The sequence below is a fragment of the Drosophila elegans genome, unplaced genomic scaffold (assembly GCF_018152505.1).
Source record: "Drosophila elegans isolate 14027-0461.03 unplaced genomic scaffold, ASM1815250v1 contig_208, whole genome shotgun sequence".
Classification (NCBI taxonomy): domain Eukaryota; kingdom Metazoa; phylum Arthropoda; class Insecta; order Diptera; family Drosophilidae; genus Drosophila; species Drosophila elegans.
In genome coordinates this window covers 25,254,137-25,280,681 of record NW_024545578.1, presented here as the reverse complement: position 1 = coordinate 25,280,681, position 26,545 = coordinate 25,254,137, and the positions used below count along the sequence as shown (strand labels likewise).

The window sequence follows — 26,545 nt, the reverse complement described above, 5'->3', positions numbered from 1 at the left end:
TATAATTTTCTTATCAATATTTAAAACATACATATGAAGAGGTGGTGTGACTTTTGTGCCGGTGGCTTTAGAGGCGATGACTGTGGAGATTTTTCTTGGGCAAACTATATTTTTAATTAACAAAAAAAGTTAATAAGAAATTTCGAAAGAGGTATAATAATGTTACCTTCGTTTTCCAAGCGAACAGCTTTTCGCGGAAAAGAACTCTTCTGATTGGCGGAATCGCCTATTTTATTTCCTCTGCGGTGATAAATTCAAGGCACTCGAAATTAACACTGGCATCTAGAAAAAAATAATTAAACAGTGTAATTGTATATTATACAGCTAAATATATTTTAATCTTATAGTTATCTTAAAATATTTAAAACATAAATATGTAGAGGTGGTGTGACTTTTGTGGCGGTGGCTTTGGAGGCGATGACTGTGGACTGTGTAAAAATGTCTTACCTTCGTTTTCCTCCAAGCGAACAGCTTTTCACGGAAAAGAACTCTTATTCCGATTATTTCCACTGCGGTGATAAATTCAAGGCACTCGAAATTAACACCTGCACCTAGAAAAAGAATAATTAAACAGTGTAACAATTTTTATATTCGAATTTCAAAACTTGTCTAAAAAGAAAAATTGTTTAAAAAATATTTGAAGCGTGGCTCTGCTTTAAAAAAGAATATATCTAAATTTACTATTTAACACGTGCTTAAGTAAAGCAAAGGATTTAACACGAGTTGTGAAATAGCACCCTACCGCAAGTGACGCTGCTGCAGTGTCCATGTATGAATGTGTTTTTTGTTTCCTTTGATTCTTATACTTCTACGTCTTGCAAAAATTTTAAAGGGAAACGACGATGCCCGAAGTATACTTCGGTAACTTTCCGAAAAATTTGAGAGAACTTCTCTCCCAATTCTTATCTCTTTCAATTTTTTTAAGTTTTAGACCAAGTTCTTCTCGAGTTCAAAACCTTTTATTCTCGAGTTCAAGATCTTTTATTCTCGATTAGCGAAATCGAGAACAAATAGCACAATTTCTCCTTGAAGAAAATCTGAATAAATCAGATGAATCTGCAGAGATATTTATCTTTAGAAGCAGCGAATCCGTTCCTTATATCCTCCTTTTTCCAAGTTCACTTACCGTTTATTTATTATTATTTCCAATAAAACACTAGGTAAGAAAATTATAGTAGCAGAGAAACACGTTTTATTCTATTGGCATCCAAGATCAAAAGAGGAAGTAAGAACTAAGAACATAAGTAAGCTGTGCTTCAGAAAAATCCCAAATGATGCGTTATCGATAACTTATATATAATTATAATAATTTTGTCAAAATACAATAAATTGTTTCAACTATATTCACTGAGGTGATATTCTAATGCGATATTTCAACACTCCTCGATTTCAGAAACGTTTCTGCTTGATAAAGTGACAAGTAAAAATACTGAAATAGAGCTCTTTGTTTTTTCGTTTTGAAAGTTTCTCGGTGTACCAATGTCTAAATGGTTTTGGCATAATACTTCAATGTCACGATGTTTTGGTTATCTTGATAACAATATTAAAACATAATCGTCTATTGTTTAGTTATTTTCTTAATGCTCGATGATTTCCCTTAGTAAAACCAAAGCAAAACAAGAAAGGAAGCTAGCTTTGCCAAGCCGAAGTTTGTATGCACTTGCAAGTATTCCCAAAATTAAATATTCTTCAACAACAAAAAAAAATATTTCGATTTTTATGACTATTTTTTTAAAAACAGTTATGATTATCCGCTTAATTATTCTAGGATATTATACAGTGACGTCATAAAAAAACATTCTATGATATATAAATAGATATTGCCAAAACACACACATAGAGCCTAACAACTTACGTCTAACATGTCTCAGAGTGATTTTGCGATTTGTGGACGTTAGAGTGGCCGTTTTGAAGTAAACCAGAAATTACTAGAATCTGCATCCCACATCTCCAGCTTTTATAGTTTTTGGTGTTTAGACCGACAGACAGACGGAAATGGCTAAATTGACTTAGCTTTTGAATTTGCATTTGTTTGCATTAATTTGTTCTTATGAGAGCCATAGCCATGTGATCGTCCGATGCGTCTTAAATACTATTTGCTATAGAAAGCCTACTTTTGGGCAAAATAAGCTTCAAAGGTAAGAGACTTTGCGTAGCACGAACGGGCAGTCGCCGACAGCTAGAACGACTCCTCCAAGAATATATATACTTTATAGGGTTGGAAATGCTTCCTTCACTGCGTTGAATATGTATGTATATGTAAATGTGATTCAACAACGGAGCACAACATTGTGATATTATTACCATTACTCTGCAATTTTTATGAAAAATTTAAACTTCTACCACTACTATTTTCAATTAATATGAGAAAATGTATCATTTTTGGCCACACATAATAAATGAACACTTGGCTATTTTTTTGGAGAAAATATATGTCACTTAAAAATAAAAAAGTAGCATACTTGTATTACTACTAACCCAACCCTTTTTGTTATTTTTAAACCTTGTCTGTTTTTGTCTTATATTTGATCCCTGTTGATTAAGTGACTTTAATTTCCCGCTAGCCATTTGCCTAGTTTCGTTGAGTCAGTGTTTCTGAAGTGCTCCGTAAATATTTTCTATAAGTTTCGCGCTCACTTTACATTCCCTTCGCCAGATTCCATTATGCTCCAACCATTTGGTCCCTTTCTGGTCCCTAGAACTCGTTCGCGGAAGCTGGCGCCGCGTAATTAGCAATCTAGCAATGCAATGTAATGGGATCCAGTGGGAGGCCTGCGCTTCAAGTACATGAGTGGATTTCGCCACCAGCCAATGGAAAGTGGCCAAGATGAGGCAGCACTTGACATATGGTAATGCGCATTTTAAATGGATTTATAGTGTATGGTGTATGCTTTCCACGCTTTTGACTAGATTTGTATGCCAATCCCGATGCAAAAACGAAGGCTGCTTTAAAGTGCGTCGCACAATTTAAGGCTTGTTAGACTGCGTTACTTAATGTCTTCTATCGCTTGCAAGTGCTAAGTCCCAACAGCGGTGGGGACGTAATTAAACGCCCATGGAGCATTGAACGGGATTGAGTTGCACTTGCTATTCTTGGCCTATGCCTGGCACTAATTGCCCGGTCGAAGTTGCTGGTGCAAGTAACTATTATGGCCAGGAAGAAGGCGAGCTGGATCTTGGGGTAGGCACAAAGTGCCTGAGCAGGACATGGCCAAGTGCCAATTAGCAAGCAAAATAGATTGTAGTAAATTTTAATGACATATACGGCATAGTTGCTTCCGCTCAGTCTCGACCGTTTTTTCTCAAGTTAGGCGAGCTGGTGTCCTTTTGAAAGAGCCGACTACATGCAGACAGTCAAAGGCGTTGACCGCCTGCCGCATCATTGAATTCAAAATATCCAGCTTGGTGTGTGTCTGAGCCACTTCAATTAAAAAGACTTTCACCCACTACAAAAAGACCGACAAAGTCGGGCAAGGAAAAGCAGGAAAACACTTCCGCTTTACTTAGCTTCACTTTTGTGTGTCCGATGGTAAACGGTGCAATCGCTTTGAAATAGCGCAGACGTGCAGACCCGTGACCAGTACCGAATACCCGGTGCCTGAACGCCGGTTCCCAATGCTCCTAGCTGAAAAAAACTGCCTGGAAACGGTGGCGGCATCCATCGCAGCACGACATGACTTCCGTTCGTTCCGCTCTCTCCTTCGGTGGGAAGGACAAAGATGGTGGTCGCAGGATGCACAGTGGTCCGAGTTTTTATTCAGCTAAGCTACGATTCACTTTGCTAGTAAAGGGCACAAAAACTATTGGTTTGTCATTGCAAACGGTATAGAAACTCGTCCAGTCCCGCTGATCAAAAACGTATATAACTTTTAGGGTCGAAAAAATCACATTTACTCATTTACCCTTTTTTTATTGGGTGTACAAGTAGAAAACCGCCGTATTTTGTATTTTTAAAAAATTAGCTTATTTAGCAGAAAATCGCTAAAAACAGCTAAGCTAGTTAAGCTACAGACACGTGCTTTATGTCATTAAAAAGGTATTATCAAATGCTAATCACTAAGCATTTAAATAAAACAATTTAAAAATTATTTAGTTTTAATTTTTGTTTGCTAATTTTAAAAATTTGTTAGATTTGATTTTTGTTTTTTTTACGTTTATAGCCCTTGAGATCAACTTTTGGTGGACAACAAATTTTTCTGCATAAATGTTTTCGAAAGCTATTAAGCAACGGAAGCGGCTACTTTTCTCAGTTTCGAAAAGTTAACGCTAGTTAAGGCTAAAATTTCCTCCTAAAAGTATCCACATCCAATTTGGTGAGGGAAATGTTTTAAGTTAACAGAAGCAACATTTTTATTAAATAATTGTAAAATATTAATTATTGTTTTAAATTTAAAACTCATCTTAATTTCAACACACTGATTTGAAATCAGATACTTGGGCAATACAATGAGCAAGATGTAAGCAAATATCTTTAAAACAACGAAGTTATTCAAATTTTAATGTTCTATAGGGCCAGATAACTTTCTTGTTTATTTTTATATCCTTACAAATGGTATTTAAATTTCAGTCAGAAGGACACCTTCCCTCATCATCATTAGGAGAGTCGACCATGTCCGATTGTTTGTCCACTCGTTTCTACGCAAACTAGCCCATCAGTTTTAAAACTATTAGTAGAAGTTAAATCGAGCCCGGTCAGACGACTATATCGGACAGCTCTCATTGGACCCAGAAAAAAAATGACCTTGACTTAAGAAATTTGCCATTGATTCTAGAAAATCGTCAATGGCGACTCGCCTTTTATTTTTGAAAATGATTTTCTTAAATATAAGGAAGGCCTTTCTAGAAATCATTACATAAATTTCTTAAATGTGTGGCAAATAACAATAAAAATTAAGAAAAAACTTTTTTAAAAGCAATGGTTTGAGTGATCTAAAATGAAAATTTATAAATTATAGGGCGATTGCTTCCTAAAAACAACGGTATTTTTTCTTAGATCATGAAACATTTTTCTAAAATTAATGAAGTTTTTCCCAAAATTTGCTAGCGATTTGCCAAAAATTAAAGAAACCCATTTCTCATTTGAATGGTGTTTATTTTTTTAAAGAAAGTTAAGGAGGTACACATTTTGTTTTATACTTTTTTTAACGTTTATTTTATAATGGTAGATTATTGTACTCACAGTATACATTAGCTTAAAAATAGAACTTTGGTTTTAGAAACATTTCATCGTTTAAGTTATGATATTCTATAACTGAGTGTACAACATATTTTCTTTTGTACATATGTACATATATAACTTGGCTTGCGGCTTGCTTGCCGAAGCTTTCTCCTTACGACAAATCAAAAGTAAACAGCTGTTCGTGCCACTCACATGTCGGAGTAGCATTAGCTAAATGCAATGGCGCCAATGGAATCATGCACATTTAAAAAGGCCACTAATGTGGCAATGGAATCAGGCTATTCGCTGAACGCCACCTTACATCGCACAGGCACTGTAGCGTTTAGAATGATTATTTTTGACAAGCTAGTATTTTTCTCTTCTTCCAAGAACAATTTCTCAAACTTAATTTTTGTTCTAACTACTAACCCTAAAATTAAAAGAATTATTTTTCCTCATAGAAAAGTGTATAAAGATCTTTGCTGCTACGATGCCAAGAAAATTCAGTTGTTGTATTATCATTGGCTTTATAAAAGATTCATTCATTTTGTAAATTGAATATTTAATGTCCTTCATTAAATCCTTGATCATCTTGAAATATGGCACTTGTGAAGTGTTTCAGTTTTCAGTCTTACGGTTTCATTGAATCTGGGTACGGTTTAGTCTCAATCAGGCAAAAAATAAAATAAGCATTAAAACATGTAAAACACACAACAAAATTAATGACGGTCTGAAGTGAATTTTTCGATTTAATTTCTTGATCTAGTGTAATGTGTTCTGATGACCAAAAACAGGCACAGTTACAAGCGATAACGTAGCCACCGAACCCTGCTGAATTCTAATCGGGTGTTGGATGATTGAAATGGTTTTGTGGGTTTTGAAGGGAGCTTGGAGACTTTATCCGCCCACAATTCTTCATTGTTGTTGCAGGCAGCTGCCTGCCCCCCAGTCAGGATTCAGCCGGCAGCCAGAGCTGCCGATAAAATAAATTTGCATATGAATTGAGAATTAAGAACATTTTGCACATCGTGCCACCTCCGTGCTCTTCTTTATCTGCACCTCCGCTGCTACCATTTTAGCATAGGGCTAGAATATTCTACATGGGGGAAAGTGGCTGTTGACATTGTGGCTGCTGTTTGCCCTTTGAATTAGAGCCCACACACACGTTCTAGACTACTCCCTCCCACTCGCCCCATGTCGATATTCCATATCAGAGTGTGAATAGCTTATTTCGTTCATGCCTTTTTAGCCGCTCTTCGGAATTTGCATTCGGGCTTTTTGGGCCAACATTTTTATGCTCCCGGCAAAAATAGAAAAAGGAAACTCCCCGATACAGAAACAACTCGTTAGGCTTTTGAAATGGGAAATGTTTTTTGACTGATACGATAAAAATGGTCACAATGGTCATACCACCACTACAAAATTGGTTGCAAGGGCAGTTTTTAAACATGTTTGGCAAAGTGCTTATATTCATTTTGTGGTATTAAAATATTATATAATTATAAATTAATTAAATAATATATTGTTATATTAAAAAGAACTTTGATCTCGAGCTAATCAAGCAAAGAAAAATCATTTCGAAAGATTCACTCGGAAAATAAATTTCTTCTGTCTATTCTCTGTTAACTTCCGAAAAAGAAATCTCACGGAGACTTTCCGCCAATCAATTGGCTGGCCGACTCAATTCCGTAAGCGTAACCTTGCGATAAGCTTAGGCGCAAATCATATTTGAACCTTATTTTTTGATTTTTTAAGAACATTATAGCTTAAAAATAAGAATTACTTATTTGACTTTTTAAAACATATTTTATCGTTGGGTCTCATATTCAGTTTGATTCTCGCTTTTAGCATATTTTTAAACCCGCTGTCCCTATTCTAGTTTCCAGATAAATTTAAGGGGAAGGTTGTCATACCACGAAATAAACATGTGTTTTCTTGGGACTTAGTTTTTAGCAGTCTCTTTGTGTTCTTTTAAATGCGCTAATAAAGGTATTTAATCTATGTTCTTAATACCGCTTAATGTAATGAACCTTTTGTGCAAAACTTGATTTGTTTGGACTTTTTTCATCGCCTTCGGCAGCTCTGGCTCTCAGCACTACTATTAAAAATTTCACAACACTGTCGCCAAAAGTTTCCAACACTAGAAAATTTGTATTTTTGGCCGGCAATGCCAGTTCCTCCGATTTTATGCGTTAAGAATAAAAAAAAAACGATTTTTGAATTTTATTTTTTTAGTGTACATGTATTTAAGAATGCATCAGAGAAAAATATAGTTAATTCAAATATTTAAATTAAATATTTTCGGTAGTGATTTAGCCCTGAGGTGTGTTTTGTTTAAATCAAAGTGTGTTACACGTTAATTTTTAATTAATTATTTGTATGTTTAAATAAAAAATTCTCATATTTAAAACAAAGTAAGTAAAGGAAAGTATATGTTTTTTTAATATAGTATGAAATCCCTTCGACATAAATATGAAAATATTTATTTTAAAGTTAGACATACTATACATACTAATAAATTAAAACGATTTTTAATTAAATATAAATGTAATTTAAATATATAGTAAAACGGATTGTATGTATATTATTATATATAATTAAATTGACATATGTTAAAAATATATATTTGCTAACTAGTTATATATTATATATCCTCATAAGATATACAAAACAAATTATAATAATTGTTTTCAAAACTATAACAATCTTCAAGTTATTAAAAGTACTTTCAAAATACTAAAGGCGACAATAAAAGATCTTTAAAACGAATAGAACTTTTTCCGTTATTAGTTTGGAACAAATGTAATGGGTAGTAGTAATGTAGTAAAATATTTAAGTAGTATTTGGTTTTCATTATTTCCAAATTCATAGTATTGCATATTGTGACATAATATGTGGGCTTTATCATTATCATAAATAAAAAAAATTAATTTAAACCGTTTTAAGTTGTATGTTTTTTTCAGCTAAGAAATGGTCCTTTTTATATTTTTGCAGAGGGTATTATAATTTCAGTCCGTTTCTACGCAGCTATATGCATGCAGCTATCCGCATGAAACTTTCATAAAAGTTGTCTTTCCATTCCAGGTACATAGTATATATTGTTTTCAGTTCTAAGTCGGAACGAGCTGGATCGGACTACTATAGCATATAGCTTTCATAGGAACAATCGGAAAAATAAATTTAAAAAAGTTATAACTTTGCTGTTTTTTTTTAATTCTACGACATATAGTAATGTTTAAATATTTCAGAATTACTGTTAAAATTTCATCAAATCGGACGACTATTCATATAGCTCCCATAAAAACAATCGGAAAAATAAATAAAATAAAAAATTTTAACTTTGTCGTTTTTAATTTTTTTTTATTTCTTCGCCATATAGTAATGGTTAAATATTTCAGAATTACGGGTTAAATTGTATCAAAATCGGTAGACTTTATCGTATAGCTTCCATGAAAACAATAAAAATATATAACATTTTTTTTTTTAATGTAACTTTTTTTTTTAAATTCTTTTTGACTTATTAATAATTTGACAGTTCAGAATTACGGTTATTATTATAGCTGCCATAGGAACTATCGAATAATTAAGCTGCAAATCATCATACAAGTATTTACAATGTTTTTTTAACATATACGCAAGTAAATCATAATTTTAAAGTTTTCAGGAATATTTAGTTTTTGCAAAAGCTGCAAGGGTATATGAACTTCGGCTTGCCGAAACTTACTTCCTTTCTTGTTTTAACTGTTTTCCCCTATATCAACTTATTCAATACAATTCCGTTAGGCTGCTCGGCTCTGCCAGGACACAGCTCCTGCGTTGGAATTCATATGGACACAAACGGTTTCTGTTCATAATCGTTTGGTCTGCCAATAGATGGCTGCACATGTAATTGTTGTTTCAGTTTGCTGTTCTTTAGGAAAATGATGAAACAAGCAGCATGCGGTTGTTATTTTGTGCGCGTTCAGAGAGTTCATTGCAAAATCATATCCCGCTGGTTATTCCTAAAGCATATTCCTAACATCTAAGAGCGCCGCTCAACCGATAGTTAAAAAAAGATGCGCTCCAAGCTTCCTACATTTCTAGATTTGAAATGCATCGTCTCCTATTAAAAAGAACGGAATCCGCATACCATTATCAAGAAAGAAAGCAAACTTCGGCAAGCCGAAGTTCATATACCCTTGAAGCTATTGCAAGAATTAAACATTTTTGAAAACATTAAAATTATGATTCACTTGCGTACATGTATAAAAACATTGAAGCTATGATGATTTGCAGCTCTATTATTAGATAGTTATTTTATATATTTATATTATTTCTATGGGAGCTATATGATATAGACGTCCGATTTTGATAAAATTTAAACCGTAAATCGGAAATATTTAACCATTACTAAATGTCGAAGAACTAAACAAAAAATTAAAAAATAGCAAAGTTATAATTTTTTTCATTTAATTTTCCAATTGTTCCTATGGGAGCTATATGCTATAGTCGTCCGATCCGGCTTGTTCCGACTTATATACTACCTGCAATAGAAAGACAACTTTTGGAAAAGTTTCATGCAGATAGCTTTAAAACTGAGAGACTAGTTTGCGTAGAAACGGACGGACAAACGGACAGACTGACAAACGGACATGGCTAGATCGACTCTCCTAGTGATGCTGATCAAGAATATATATACTTTATAGGGTCGTAGATGTCTCCTCCACTGCGTTGCAAACTTCTGACTGAAATTATAGTACCCTCTGCAAGGGTATAATGATAGTGTTTTTATACCCTTGCAGAGGGTATTATAATTTCAGTCAGAAGCTTGCAACGCAGTGAAGGAGACATCTCCGACCCTATAAAGTATATATATTGTTGATCAGCATCACTGGTCTCTCAGTTTTAAAGCTATCTGCATGAAACTTTCCCAAAAGTTGTCTTTCTATTGCAGGTAGTATATAAGTCGGGACGAGCCGGATCGGACGACTATAGCATATAGCTCCCATAGGAACAATCGAAAAAATAAATGAAAAAAATTAAATTAATTTGGGGAAACAATGAGAAGAAGGTGAAAAAGTGAAACTCCAATTTACTCTGCCACCTTTCTACAGTCTACCGTAAAGTTCTTCTTCTTCAGTGTGCTCAAAGAAAATAGAAATTCAACCAAAATTTAGTAAAAAATGAAAAATTTATAGGATGGTATTATTTTGCCTCATGCAATCAATTTTACCTTTTTTCACTAAGTTTTGGTTAATTATCACTTTGTTTTGAGCACTTGGAAGAAAAAGACGTTGATGGTAGATGGTAGACGGTGGCAGTGTGAATTGGAGATTCACTTTTTCACCGTCTTCTCATCATTCCCCCAAAAAATAATGTAATGTGAATTGGCTTTAACTTGGCTATAAAATGCTTCCAGGACAGTGAATCAAAATTTATCTTTGGTGTCAAATTTAATCTGTTAAAATAACTACGTTTGGGCTGATAGAGCCAAAGACCTATTTTAACATAACCAACTCTGAGACTGTAACTGAACCGTGGGGATTGAAAAAACAGGCAGTAGAAGGAGCCGAACATGAATCTGTAGCGGCAAGGCCAGGCGCTGCCAAAATCAACATGACACAAAGCGATAATCCCTGGGCTGTCCAAGCAGATCTTAAAATAATACACTAAACAGTCAGAAAAGTCGTGGGGTAAAGAGTGTTCCGAGTGTTTCGGGGGCCTAGGCCAGGCCAAACATTTAAATTACCAGAAAGCGAAGCCACTTTGCGGCTTTAAGCAGCAACCACTGCTCTAAGCAGCAAAGTAAACATGGCACATGGATGTCGCACTCGGCCCAAAGGACCACAAGGGGTCCAAGCAGAGGGATAGGCGAACTGCAGAACGGCTCCTGGCCACAGAAGGACAGCCAGTGAGAACTTTATGGAGAGAATATCTCGCGGGCAATACAGTCGCTCCCCTCCTGCTCTGTATTCCACCCGGTCTACGTGTTAATTTGGTTGGTCGTAATTGTAACTTGACATGCATGCCAGGACGGCGGTGGAGTTTACGAGGTTAAGGGGTGACTGGCGGAGAACCAAAAGCTGGCAAAAGTGTTTTAATTGAATTATTTTCATTGTCGCCCCAGCTCGACTTTGCCTGCAAGCAATATTAACTTTTCTTGTTGCTGCAATTTATGCAAACTTTCTAAAAAAAACACTCACTCGCCCACACTCGCACAGCTCGAAAGGCAAGCACAAAAAGTTAAATGAGTTAAACGAGCAACTTTATGAGTGTGACGAAAGTTTGGCAAATGTAACCGAAATACGAGGAACAAAAAAAGACATCGAAGCGTTCGATTGTTGCGATTGTTTGAAAGCTGAAATTTTACCAATGCCAAGCCCGCGGGTTTCTTATTGCATTTCCGTAGTCACCAATCCGATTTACCTTTATATTTTCCACTGGTCATTAGTCACACAATAGTTTGTCAACAGAAACAAATTTCTTGGTACACAATACCAGTTCTATGTTTAAACATCTCCAACACACTCCAACGAAATTTTTTGGTTGAGTTCACCGAATGTATTTAATAGCCTGATTCCATTTTCGCATTATTAAGATAGGTATCAGCCCTGTTTAATAGAAAATTTTATCTGTTTTATAAAAATTTCGCTCTATATTTTAAAAAACCTTTTTTCTGTATATAGACAAAATTGCCCATAAATACAAATCGTAGGCGATTTTCTAAAATTACATAAAAAACTTTAAGCGTAGAAATTGTTCACCATAAACTTCAGCTAAAACACGGTATCTTTCTTAAGTCTTTATCTTCATGTTATAGTAAAGCCTAGTAGTCAGATCGACGAAAACCGTTCGTCAGCTATGAGAGAGAGCGACAGAGATCTAACCTTGATTTTCCGGTCCAGAAAGACTTATTGATTCAAAAAATGACACTCAAAATGGTTTGTATGGTACCATTTTGTTGTTTAGTGGAATACCGCTTTACACCTGTTCTTATATTTTTATTGATTTGGCATGAATCTTTCCAAATCGTATATCGTCTATATCGTATAGCTCCCATAGGGTAATAGGGTTATAGGTGATCAGGGTAAAAGTGCTTGCCGATCGGACGTCTATATCATATAGCTTCAATAGGAATTTAGTTATTCTTCTCGCTACTTTAGCAATTTAAGCAATTTCGGCTTAGTCTGCAAGGTTTTAAAACTGCGGCTTGCCGAATTTAGCTTCCGTTCTCGTTTCATTTAAAATAAATATTTATACCCTTGCAGAGGGTATTATAATTTCAGTCAGAAGTTTGCAACGCAGTGAAGGAGACATCTCCGACCCTATAAAGTATATATATTCTTGATCAGCATCATTAGTAGAGTCGATCTAGCCATGTCAGTCTGTCCGTCTGACCGTCCGTTTCTACGCAAACTAGTCTCTCAGTCTTAAAGCTATCTGCATGAAACTTTCCCAAAAGTTGTCTTTCTATTGCAGGTAGTATATAAGTCGGAACGAGCCAGATCGGACGACTATAGCTTAGAGCTCCCATAGGAACAATCGGAAAAATAAATTTAAAAAAACTAAATAGCTTTGGTGTTTTTTAATTTTTTTGTTAGTTCTTCGAGATATAGTAATGGTTAAATATTTCAGAATTACGGTTTAAGTTTCATCAAAATCGAACGACTATAGCATATAGCTCCCATAGGAACAATCGTATAGCCGCCATAGGAACTATCGAATAATTAAGCTGCAAATCATTATAGCTTCAATGTTTTTAAACATACACTCAAGTAAATCCTAATTTTAACGTTTTCAAGAGTATTTAGTTGAAATAGCTGCAAGGGTATATGAACTTCGGCTTGCCAAAGTTTGCTTGCTTTCTTGTTTAATATTCAAATATATTAATTGGCATGATGTGAGTGGAAAATAAAGCTGTCGGACAATATAATGGAACCTTAAGGGAACCAGTGGGGTCCCTTTCAGCCCAGTGCCGCATTAAAAACTGTTTGTTTTTTTTTCATGAAACTTGGAACACACCAACTTCAATAAGCCCTTCACTATGCGGTTATACCCTGCATATAACAATTCTGCAATTGGCAATACAAGTTTTGCAAACTTTTTTTGTATGTTAGCCACTGTTAGCGAAAGTTTTTGGTCATGAATCTTGAAATAGCGCTCTATCACTTTCAAGGTGATGTTGCCAGATCGGCCCGTAATTTTAAATTGAAGGTTTAAAAGCAACCTAACTTGGTCTTAATTTCGATAAGTATTAACTTAAGCGAAAAAAGTCACAAAACACAAAATGTGTTTTTTAATTAGACATTTTGTTTGGATGTGTATTTTATTGAAAGTCATATTTTACAAAAAATTTCCAAAAATTTAAAATTAATGGTTTTTACAGTTGTTTTCCCAGAAATCTGTCTTGTCACCAAAAATTTGACCCCAAAACACAAAAATTGAAAAATGATAGGGTGTTGGGCCATTACGGAAGTACAGCTACAATTTTTCATACGTGAACAACCTGGTAGCATGGTGAAGTGTTTTCCATTTCACGCTGAAAAATTTAAAGTGTACTCAACCAGATTTCATTAGGAAACTTAATGTATACATAAATACTTATTTAAAAGTTGTCATTTCTTAACATTTATTTAATTGAATGCTGTTAAATAATAGTGTATCTAAACTTTTTAATAATGGCTTACTTTTTTTGGCATACAAATACATGCTAAAAAGCTTCTAAATTTGGAACACCGTGAAGCACGAAAAATTTAATTTTAAGCTCAGCGTTTAATAACCTAAAAAGCCTATTTCCACCTTTTTGCTCAATGCTTTGCTTGTTTATTAGTTGTGGGCATAAGCCTTTAAATGATGTTTAGTTTTGCCAGAAATAACAATCAAAACAAGAAAGAAAGCAAACTTCGGCAAGCCCAAGTTCATATACCCTTGCAGCTATTGCAAGAATTAAACATTTTTGAAAACATTAAAATTATGATTTACTTGCGGTATATGTTTAAAAACATTGAAGCTATGATGATTTGCAGCTCAATTATTTGATAGTTATTTTATATATTTTTATTGTTCCTATGGGAGCTATATGATATAGTCGACCGACTTTGATGAAACTTAAACCGTAAATTGGAAATATTTAACCATTACTAAATGTCGAAGAACTAAACAAAAAATTAAAAAACAGAAAAGTTATAATTTTTATACCCTTGCAGAGGGTATTATAATTTCAGTCAGAAGTTTGCAACGCAGTGAAGGAAACGTTTCCGACCCTATAAAGTATATATATTCTTGATCAGCATCACTAGTAGAGTCGATCTAGCCATGTCCGTCTGTCCGTCTGTCCGTCCGTCTGTCCGTCTGTCCGTCTGTCCGTCTGTCCGTCCGTTTATATGCAAACTAGTCTCTCAGTTTTAAAGCTATCTGCATGAAACTTTCCCAAAAATTGTCTTTCTATTGCAGGTAGTATATAAGTCGGAACGAGCCGGATCGGACGACTATAGCATATAGCTCCCATAGGAACAATCGGAAAAATAATTGAAAAAAAATTATAACTTTGCTGTTTTTTAATTTTTTGTTTTGTTCTTCGACATAAAGCAATGGTTAAATATTTCAGAATTATGGTTTAAATTTCATCAAAATCGGACGACTATAGCATATAGCTCCCATAGGAACAATCGGAAAAATAATTGAAAAAAAATTATAACTTTGCTGTTTTTTAATTTTTTGTTTTGTTCTTCGACATAAAGCAATGGTTAAATATTTCAGAATTATGGTTTAAATTTCATCAAAATCGGACGACTATATCATATAGCTCCCATACAAATAATAAAAATATATAAAAGAACAATCAAATAATTAAGCTGCAAATCGTCATAGCTTCAATATTTTTAAACATATACGCAAGTAAATCATAATTTTAATGTTTTCAAAAATATTTAATTCTTGCGATAGCTGCAAGGGTATATGAACTTCGGTTTGCCGAAGTTTGCTTTCTTTCTTGTTTTTCATTTATTTCTCCGATTGTTCCTATGGGAGCTATATGATATAGTCGACCGACTTTGATGAAACTTAAACCGTAAATTGGAAATATTTAACCATTACTAAATGTCGAAGAACTAAACAAAAAATTAAAAAACAGAAAAGTTATAATTTTTTTTCATTTATTTCTCCGATTGTTCCTATGGGAGCTATATGCTATAGTCGTCCGATTTTGATGAAATTTAAACCATAATTCTGAAATATTTAACCATTGCTTTATGTCGAAGAACTAAACAAAAAATTAAAAAACAGCAAAGTTATAATTTTTTTCATTTATTTTTCCGATTGTTCCTATGGGAGCTATATGCTATAGTCGTCCGATCCGGCTCGTTCCGACTTATATACTACCTGCAATAGAAAGACAACTTTTGGGAAAGTTTCATGCAGATAGCTTTAAAACTGAGAGACTAGTTTGCATATAAACGGACGGACAGACGGACAGACGGATATGGCTAGGACGACTCTCCTGAGGATGCTGATCAAGAATATATATACTTTATAGGGTCGGAGATGTCTCCTTCACTGCGTTGCAAACTTCTGACTGAAATTATAATACCCTCTGCAAGGGTATAAATATATATTTGGTACAAGCTGTGTTTATGCTATGGATTTCATGAATGCTTGAAGACGTGAAATCAAATTGGCCCCTGCTTATGCGACACAAACGAATTCATGCAATGAATTTAACAGAGATCCCAGACCAGCAAATAAGGTATTTTTGTATTGTAAAGAAACCATGTTCAATGACAATTTTGTGTTACAGCCGTCAAAAACTGGGAAACTAATTTTCAATGCCGAATGGGTGCATAAGCGATTGATGGCTCTGTTAAAGGCGGGGCGGATCTTACTGACGAGGAGTCACTTGATGGTGACGCTATTTTAACCGGCTGAAAGTGTGGCGCTCGGTCTGCAGAAGTCTAGAATCCGAAGATTCTGGTGCAGACCAAGAAGCAATGCATTTTGGACACTGATGCAAGAACCAATAAATGAAATTTTGTTCATAGAAAACATGCGCATGCCAAAAAGTTTATTTTTTGAACTGTGTGAGCTTCTAAGCCCTCATTTGCCTAAGCAGACATGCTTTTTTACAACTCCTGTGAATTTAAGAAAGCAAGTGGTAATCTGCATTTATGAGCTTGTTGCTGTGATGAGTACAGAAGAATTGGGGGTTTATTTGGTTGACAACAATTACTTGTTAGTATTGGAACACAAATTAGTTTTTTAAATATATGTTTATGAAATTTACGAGTAGGTTTCGAGACATAAACATGGAGTTTTGAGGATGTGTTTACGACGCGACGGTGTTTAAGAAATCTGGAGTCTTTAAAAACTATAGCTAAATAGTTCCGCAATTTGTTAGGCTGCTCGGCAACCAAAAGATGCTGGCAAGAAGTGCTGGAAGAATTTATTTTTGCCTTCTTTTCTAGGCGAACTACATAGTCGCACTATGTAAATCGTCAGTTGTGTGAGCGTTACGCATCTTATTAAATCATAAAGTCTTTGTCTCTACCCCCCTTCCTTGGTAACATTTGAATGTTTGGGTTTATTCATACATATTTTTCCCATTAAAAAAACGAAAGGGGCTTTCGTTTTCTAGTGGCTTTAATATAGTTCAATGCACATTGAACAACTATGATAAGATTTCACTATTCAAATAAATGAAGTACCCCCAGTGATATATATCTATTTTTGTGAGACTCAAACAATTATTTAAGTGTCAGCAACTGCGGAACTCGCATCGATATTGCGTTCTGTTACGAACACACGTACTTTTGCAGAGGTTATTATAATTTCAGTAAGAACGAAACGAAGGAGTCATTTCCGACCCTATAAAGTATACGTATTCTTGGAGAGTCGATCTAGCCATGTCCGTCTGTCCGTCCGTCCGTTTCTACGGCAACTAGTCTCTCAGTTTTAAAGCTATCTGCATGAAACTTTCCCAAAAGTTGTCTTTCTGTTGCAGGTAGTATATGAGTCGGAACGAGCCGGATCGGACGACAATATCATAAAGCTTCCATAGAAACAATCGCAAAAAAAAGAAAAAATAATAGTTTTTATCACTAGTTTATTATTCATATACTATATCATATAGCTCCCATAGGAATAATCGGAACACTTAAAAAATAAGGAGAAACAAATTGTAACTTTTTCAAATTTTCAATTTTGTTTTAAATTCTTTTGGAGATACAAATGGTTTTATATTTCAGAATTACGCTTTTAATTTTATTCAAACCGGTAAACGATATCATATAGCTGCCATAGGAAAGATAGAATAATTGAGCTGAAAATCATCAAAGTTTTTACTGGGTACTCACATAATTCCAAATTTAAATGTTTTAAAGATATTTCATTTTTGCAATTGCTGTAAGGGTATATAAACTTCGGCTTGCCGAAGCCATGTCTATCTGTCTGTCCGTACGAACTTCGAGATCTCGGAAAGTATAAAAGCTAGAGATTTGGGATTTAAGACTAGTACTCAGATCGACGAAAATCGTGTGCCGCTTATGAGAGAGCGAAGCAAATAACCGGCGGAGACTTTTCGACAGAGCCTTTACTAGAAAAGTGCAGAGCGTTGCCAGATCTCCAGGATGGACTCCCGATGAACGTATGTCAGGCCCTGGCGAAAAGAATAACAAATTTAATATTTGGAGTTTTGGACTTAAACTTGCAAGCGAAATGGAGGGAAAACGACAAAAACACGAAAAAGCCGCGTATCTGTCATTATTCAAAAACCAAATTTAACTCTGGCGTCAACATATTCAACACCTTCGACTTTGCTTTCTCAAATTAATTTAAAACATGGTAGAGGTCAGTTATTCGGCTGCGTATGTGTATTTCGGTCATCTTTTCTTTTACAATTTATTGGCAACTATGTTTTACTATAATAAGCAGCGGAGAGCAGACATACACACATCGCACTTAGTTTGTGTGAGAAATCTACACCTCAAAACTTGAAACGTTAAACTCTTAGATTGTGATGTTGATGGCGCACCTAAAACCCAATTGTTTTCTGTGGGCATGTTTATTTTGAAGTTGATAAGCTGAGTAACGAGTATCTAATAGTTGACTAAAGCGTTCCTTCGTTCCTTTTTTAATGAATTTGGCAAGGGTATAGCAAGAACAAGGAACTATAACCCTTCACAACTAAATTGTACCCTAATAAAGGCTTAGGTTTCCTTCTAGGTTTGGCAAAGAAATTTAAAGCACTTGGATTCTCTGCCCATTCAGCAGTTCATCAAGTCTTCTACATATGTTGCTCGCATGGACATACACATGCAGTATGCTAAGTGACCCCGGAACCTCAACGCCTGTCCAAGAGCAATTCGTTCGCAGACGGGAGCTTCGCTGTTGCTTTCGTCAACTGCGACATAATTTATGACGCTTTCATTAAAAGCGACAAGCGAGACAAACGCCCACACACAATCACGGTTGGGTAACGAATGTCCAAAGGAGTTGCTCGGTTTAAGTCCCCCGGTGTGGGTGTGTATTTTAAATTTGTTTCGGGGCAGACCTAAAAGACAAGCGAACTCGCAGGGAACTCGGTTACGTGTGCCAGACAGTTGTCACAGGCAAAAACATCGGTCAGGAGTGGAGTGGAGTGGGTGGCTGGGAGAAGGAGCAGGGCCAAAACGTCGCCGACATTTCACCCCAAACGGTGTCAATTTTTTAATGTCAAACGTTTAACTGGCGTACCGTTGCCTTCGGGTCCTGGTCGGAGGCTTCCGTCGCGCTTTGACATAATTAAAGGCCATTAATCACGTGTGCTGATTCAACAACGCCCACTCCGTTACCACATGGGAGTGGGGTTTCCGCGGGATAGGGGACGGGACCACGGTGACCTCTCAAGGGGTCAATACAGCCACTTGAACCTCAGGTTGGGTCGGCTCAGGTCGGCACGGATTGGTTGGGTCGTGTCCTTTCGAAAGGAGCATTTAAATTAACCAAACCCGTAAAGACACGAGGATTCTGTCCTGCCACAAATTGTGCCCGACTAGACAATTTGTTTTTTTTTTTATTCAGATGCTTCGCTTTGCTGACGATTTGCCTCTTTTCAGTTTCACTCGGATTTTTTTTCTTTTTTTGCAGAAGCATTTTGGCGTCAATTAACGTTCTTTGTTGTGGCGTTACATTGGACACATTTTTTGGGGACTAGAGTCATGGCCACGGTCATATCGCTGGACACGGTCATAGCAGATACGCGTATATTGGAAATGTCGCGTGGATGTTGCGCTTCATTGCGCCTCAGTTTGTGGTGATTCCCATGCACAATTACTGAAAAAATTTACAAGTTAAGGGCAAATGCGACTAGTATATGCCCTGTACAGAAAACCCCCAAAGGGTGCACATCCCTTTGCACCGATGGCCGTTGCACTAGAACTGCTTTTTAGGTTTTTCAACTTCTCGTAAATAAATATTTTTCGGAAATGTAGTACAAGCAAAAGCTGTAGCGAACACATTGCAGGAGGAATGATCGCTGCAACGATATGACAAAACAAATTTCCACATATTCACAACAGCTTCCCGGTACACACATACACCCTGAAGCCTGAAATCCCAACAGGGAGAGACAATATACATAGATACCAAGAGATATCCCCAGCATGACGGCAGCCTCGGCGCTTATGTAGACTTACACAGTGCAATACACAAATTCTGAACCAATTTTCGAAAGTTGCTGCTGAATGTACTTGTTAAAAGTAGGAATTCTGCATTATTACTTTTGACAAAGTGGTTCTGGTTTATATTTTAATTTTATGCTTGTATCCATTTTGTTGTTAATACTGGGATTTGGAAGCCTTATTTGGCATTTTGATTTGTCTATACCTCGAAAACTGAGAGAACCTAAATTTCGGTTAAGTTTGTTCCGTATTTTTTTCTCCCATTCGATACCTACAAGTTTGTTGAAGGAATAAAAAAAAATTTTGTTTCTCGTTTTTACGAGATATAGCAGTATTAAAATGTCAAATAAAGTTTTAAAATTTCAGTTTAAGCAACAAAATGGATAATAGCATAAAATATAAGCACGAACCAATTTGGCAAAGTACTGCAAGTACTTTCAGCAGAAGCTTTTAGAAATTGGTTCAGAATCGATGACCTTAAAAATGTTGCATAGTGTTATAGTAGCGCATATTGACCACGGGGTGGTGGGCGACGCGACAGTCGGCTACACCTTCGCTGAGCGGCACACGCTGGGGGATTGATTTTTAACGAGCATGAACTCGCGCATTTTTTCGTATGTTTTCCTGCTCTCATGCGCTTTAATACCAGCCGTGCAAAATTATGGAAAAGCAATTTTTAATGGACCAAATGGTTGCAGTATCGAAAGCCATGTGTGTGGTACATAAGGGTTAAAAGTCTTAAAACTCAGAAATAATTTTCGATTAATTTCGGTTTTACTGAATCTATAACATTAAATCAGTGATACTAACACTTTTTTAATGAAACTACTTTTCAATTTATTTTCTAGGAAAAAGGGATTGGTCATACTTGATTTTAAACGTTCTAATCAAACTTAATGTATACCGCAGATTTTTTTGCTTAAAGCCTAGTCTCAGATCGACGAAAACCGTTCGCCGCCTATGAGAGAGAGAGAGAGGCAAGTAACTGGCGAACCTTTTTCGAAAGTGCTTTTTTGCACGTCGGTACTCAGATCACCGGTAGAAATACTAGAAAAGTGTAGAGCGTTGCCAGACGTCCAGGATGGACGCTCGAAGAACGTTTGTCAGGCCCTGGCGAAAAGAATATCAAATTTAATCTTTGGTGTTTTGGTTTGAAACTTGCAAGCCAAATGGACAGAAAAATGAAAAAAAACCGCGTATCTAATGGCTAGATCGACTCGTTTATTGATCCTGATCAAGAATATATACTTTTCAACAAATTTTCTTTTATTTTCGAGCAACGGGTATAAAAACACCTTCTAGCGAGGTAACCCATTTATGACGACTAATTCTTCAACATGCAAAGCTTTTATAAATACGGTTAAATAAAGGAGAGGCTTGTATAGCCAAGAATCTTAACTATTTCGCTGAAGCAATTACACCCCAACCATTTTTGAAAGAAATTTATTGGAAAATTTATGAAATAGAGTAGTAAAACAAGAAGGAGTGGTCCGACATCCACATACCCGTAGCTCAGCTAACAAATTTAAAAATTAAATATGTCTCCTGAAATTATTCTTGTTCTTGGTGGCGTCAATTTCTGCCGGACAAATTACAATTACATTACATATGAATATTTTTTGCATAGGTCTATAGATATGGACCGAATTTTAATAACTACCATACCTCAGAGTTACATGACAGACATTCGCGATTTTTGGGACTTAGAGTGGTCGTAGACATATTTTGCGCTGCATGGACATCACTAGAATCTACATGTTAAATCCGAAACCTTAAGTTTGTATTGTTTCCGAGATCTGAATGAACGTGACGAAATATGGACGGACAGAACAACAGATGGGGGAATATTGACCCTGATCAAGAATATATGTAGTTTATAGGGTCGGAAATGTTTCCTTCTACCTGTTACATTTCTTTTTACTCTACGAGTAACTGGTATAAACAGCAGCTTTTTGTTTTTAACTTCGAATAATAATCATGTACAGAACTGTATACTTGTTAAATGAATTCTCAATTATACTATTTTTGTACACCTGTACCATTGACTTACCAAATTGAAAATAATGCAGTACAAGTGTTAAAAAATTGTGTTCGAACGTGTTAAAAACACGAAATTTTATACATTGCTTGCTTAAAATACGAAATATTTTAAGTGTCTTTTATTCGGCAATTTGCTTAAGACCTGTACAACAGTTTATTGTGTTTCGAATTTTCTTGTTTAAACCATACTTTACTGCTTTACAAAGCCTGATTTCGACATTATAAATTATAGATATACTTTATCAGTAGGCAAGTCAATATTGCCATGTCCGTCTGCTCATCTTTTTCTTCTCAAACTAGTCTCTTAAGCTACCTATCGAAATAATAATTAACATCGTGAAAGAAAGCTAACTTCGTCAAGCTGAAACTTTGATGCCCCTGCAACTATTCCAAAATTGAATATTCTTTAATACAACAATATTCAGATTTGTATGCCTATATATTTAACAACAGTGAAGCTATGATTCTATCGTGTCAATGGCAACTCTATAAAATCGTTTTCCAGTTTTAATAAAATTAATACCGTTATTCAGAAATTGTGGTGTATTTTGGCTGGCTCAAGGTCTGGGTATTTATAGTGCCTATTTTTCTTTGTTCAAAAAGCACTTTCTTCTCATTTCTCCTATATGTATATGTTAAACCCCTTCGAGGACCGACTTCAGGGCTGCACAACATATTAAAAAAAAACATAACCATTATCATACCATTCACTTAATTGTTAACAAATATTCGAACACCTACATGGATACACATCGACCGTTCTGTCCGAGTTATAAACTAATTTCTAAATTTAGTTTGGTCAAGAAAATGTCTGTATGTGTGTGGCGCCTTTTCGTTGTCTGTTTTAAAGTTTAGTCTAGTGTGCGTGGGAGTATTGTTAATGTGGAGAATTTCGAGAGTAAACCGCTTGACGTAATTGTTTTCTGGTTGTAATACATATGCTGACCGAAGCAAAGTCTGGCGAATTTCTTGTGTCCGCACAGTGGGCAGCAAGAGCCGTTTGTTGTATTGAACTTTCACCTCTTCGTTTTATGTTTGATTGACACGGTGAACTATTGCGTCAAGAAATGGTTATCTTTCATCTTTTTCTAATTTATAATTTTTCCAAAACTTTAATATTGCAAATAAGTCGTCCGCATACTTGGTCATTAACCGTGCTTTACCGATAGTTTTTAAAATTTCCTCCATGACTATGTCAGCAATAACGGGAGAGGATCCCATTGGAAGCCCTTAAGCTGTATAATTTTTGGTCCTTGTATGTAAATAATAATAATAATAATATCTGTTTTCGGTTATTACAAAACGAATCAGCCCCATAAAAAGTTTTTTCGGAATACTGTGTGCTTTTCCAATACTAGCATTCTTTTTGAATTATTTCCAGGGCTAAATCCGTTGGTACGCTTGGGAACATGAACACAACATCAAACGATACAAATCTTTCATCTTCAAAAATATGAGTGTCATTGATTCGTTTTTTAAATTCTATTGAACATTTCACATTGAACGTTGAGTCTTTTGGCAAGTGTTTTAAAGAGGTTGTCAAATATCGACATAAATTATCCGATGGTGAGATTGTCATGCAGCAAAATTGTCGTAATGGCGTGTTTTCTTTATGAATATTGTGTAAACCGTACATCCTAGGTGCTTTGGCTGTATTAATTGTCAAATTAAATTTTTCCCTCTGTGTAATTATGTCTGTAGTCATGCCTCAGCATTCTTTAGGTTTGTGGGTCGTCAAGTATTTTGTTCAATTTCTCTTCGTTATCATTTTTCGTCATAGCTACGGTCACGTTTCCCTGGTCAGAATTTAAAAAAGTATATCCCTGTATTTGTTTAAAAATTCCTTGGTTCGTTCCACTGTCTCCGTTGTGGTTAGATCTATTGCACTTTTTTTGTCTTTTAGAAACGGTATCTTTTATTAAGAAAGAGAGTTGCGTTCTTGCTACTTCTTGTTTCTCTTTGCACCTGACTGTTTGCAATAGTTTTTATCCATCTGCAATGTAGTCGAAGAGTGCAAATTTTGATCTTCTCGCTAAAAGCGGTTAAGTCTTTTGGAAACTCCGTTTTAGTCTTGTTCACGAACCAATCATTGTTGTTGTCTTCCCTCTCCTTCGCATTTGTCGGCTATCCGTTTATCACGTTTTAATCATTTTTGTTGTTTGGTCGACTTTTACTTTATCTAGGGTTTTCTCACTCTCAAAAAATGCCGTCTGGTCTTCTCTATCCATCAGCCTGTTTATCTTTTTTGTTGCATTGTTTAATTGTGTCGTTTCTGTCTCAATGTTCTGGTGTTTTAATGTTATTAGAACATTAAGTAGTTTAGAATGAGAAATGTAGGTAATTCCGTACGTCTATTAATTTGTCCCTTTAACACCGAAGGAATATTTTTGTCCTGTTCAAAATATGGTCTGGTCTCGTCGAATGTTGAATAAACATATGAATTATCTAAGATTTCTACACTTTAACAAAAACTTCAAGCCTTGAAATTCTGTTCGTTGTTGCTTTATACATTTTTATAGATGGTTGTCTGTTGTAATTGTACTTCTTCTTGATGTCTGCGTAAACCATCCTGCACAGTACACGTACGGGAGGTATCCTGTTTATTAAAATTTAATATTCTTTGTGACCTGGTTTTGTTATTATGGTAGGTCAAGGTCTGGGTATTTATAGTGCCTATTTTTCTTTGTTCAAAAAACAATTCTTTCTCCAATATATTTCAAATCCCTTCAGGGTCCGCTTTCAGGCTGTACAACATAATATTTGATTAATATTACACCATAACAGAAATAATAAATCTTTACTGTTTAAGTTTATTAAAATCAATAAAAAAACAGGTCAGTTATCTTTTTTACATATTTTAATCGGACGACTATAGCATATAGCTCCCATAGGAACAATCGGAAAAATAAATAAACAAAAATTATAACTTTGTTGTTTTTAAATTTTTTTTTTGAGTTCTTCGACATGTAGTAATCGTTAAATATTTCAGAATTACGGTTTAAATTTCATCAAAATCGGACGACTATAACATAAAGCTACCATGGGAACAATACAAATATTAAAAAAAATTTTACTTTTTTATTTTGTAATTTTTTTTTAATTCTTTTTGACTTATTAATAATTTGACAGTTCAGAATTACGGTCATAATTTTATTAAAATCGGAAAACGATACCATATAGCAGCCATAGGAACTATCGAATAACTGAACTGCAAATCATCATAGCTTCAATGTTTTTAAAGTAAATCATAATTTTTATGTTTTTAAGAATATATAATTTTTGCACTAGCTGCAAGGGTATATAAACTTCGGACGGACAGACGGAAAGAAGTACATGTCCACGCTGATCAAGAATATATGTATATGCATTATAAGGTCGGAAATTTTTTTTCACTGCGTTGCAAACATCTGACTGAAATTATAAAACCCTCTGCAGGGATATAATAACAATGTAAGAAGATAAGACAACAACACCAAAAGGCTACCGAAGAAACGGTTGAAAGATTAAGCGGCAAATCGGCATAGATTAACGGTTTTTAAGCATTTAGCATAAACATCGAAATGTAGTCATTTTGTAGAATAAAAACTTTGGCTTGCCTTTCCTTTTTTTTCGAGTTTACTCTTTAATGCTTATACATATGTACATACAAAACAACCTGAGACAAATAAATAATCTTAAGTCAAGACGAATTGGTATCTAAGGTTCTTGGGCGACTGTTACCGAGTATTAAAATCTTCAACACATCCCGAAACAAGCTGCCAAAACTTTGGAGCCAGTTTTCGATCTGCACATGGTGGGAATAGAGCGAAATTAAAATGTTGGGCATTGTCGTCTCGCATCCTTGGCTTTGCCCCATTTATGTACAAATCCATCAAAGCGGCGACTGCTCAAAGGCCTAGCCAGGCTGTGGCGCATTTCACACGCTTCGCTGGAGTTCTGCAACTCGAATTGGCACAAAGGCAGTTGGGCACCGAGGACGAGGGCGGGAGACAGACAGGAAGCCTGTTTCCACACCGACCGAGGCGAAAGTTTTGGCCTGCAGAGCTGGCAAAAAAGTTTTGCCGCCGACGCTGATGCTGCATTAAATTTGTGGCCAAATACGATTTCATACCCGAAGCGGAGGGGAATACTTTAAGAATCTATGAACGCTTTATCTCGCAAGCTCTTGCCATGGATCTTGTGATCTCGTCCTTTCATCTAACTGCCGCCTAAATGCGCCTAAATGCAATTTTTGTTACTTGGCAAAACTTTCGCCTGCTTCACCTTTTGGGTAAAAGTTTGTTTCAAGTTCTGTTTGCGAGACCAAGCACTACCAAGCGCGGTGGGGGTGGCTTGTGCCGAACTTTTGTAATTATTTGATTTATCAAATAGCATAGCTGTTCCCGCCTACACCCAGAAAAATGTATTGTATTTAATTTCATAATAATACGAAAAATGTACCGAATCAAGCTTAAAAATTTTAAAAACGAACGTTTAAAAAGATGTTAAGAGCCAGACAAACAATTGCTTAGGTTCAAGTCACCGCCGTTTATTTCCCATTAAGTTTGGTTTTCTTCTCACCAGTTGTTTAAACAGCTTTTAAAAATTCTATCTTTCATGAAAAAATAATTGTCGCACTTTTAGCAAGCATGTCTCACCTTCAATTACATGGATGAACCACGGTTTTTAGTCGCGAAGTTTTGGATTGATTGATTTATATTTGGTTGGATCAACAAAA

At 35.5% G+C, this 26,545-nt stretch overlaps 1 long non-coding RNA gene across 2 annotated transcripts; it reads right to left on the bottom strand.

The window, feature by feature from the left end:
• Window positions 1–26,540, bottom strand: LOC108149902. 2 transcript variants are annotated; one of them, XR_001774648.1, is made up of 4 exons: window positions 26,466–26,540; window positions 448–551; window positions 167–282; window positions 1–104 (listed from the first exon to the last, which is right to left on the bottom strand). It is a non-coding gene; the product is annotated as an uncharacterized LOC108149902 (long non-coding RNA). The 2 variants fall into 2 exon arrangements; XR_001774649.1 differs by lacking the exon at window positions 26,466–26,540 and adding an exon at window positions 1,127–1,201.
• Between the last annotated feature and the right edge of the window lie 5 nt (window positions 26,541–26,545).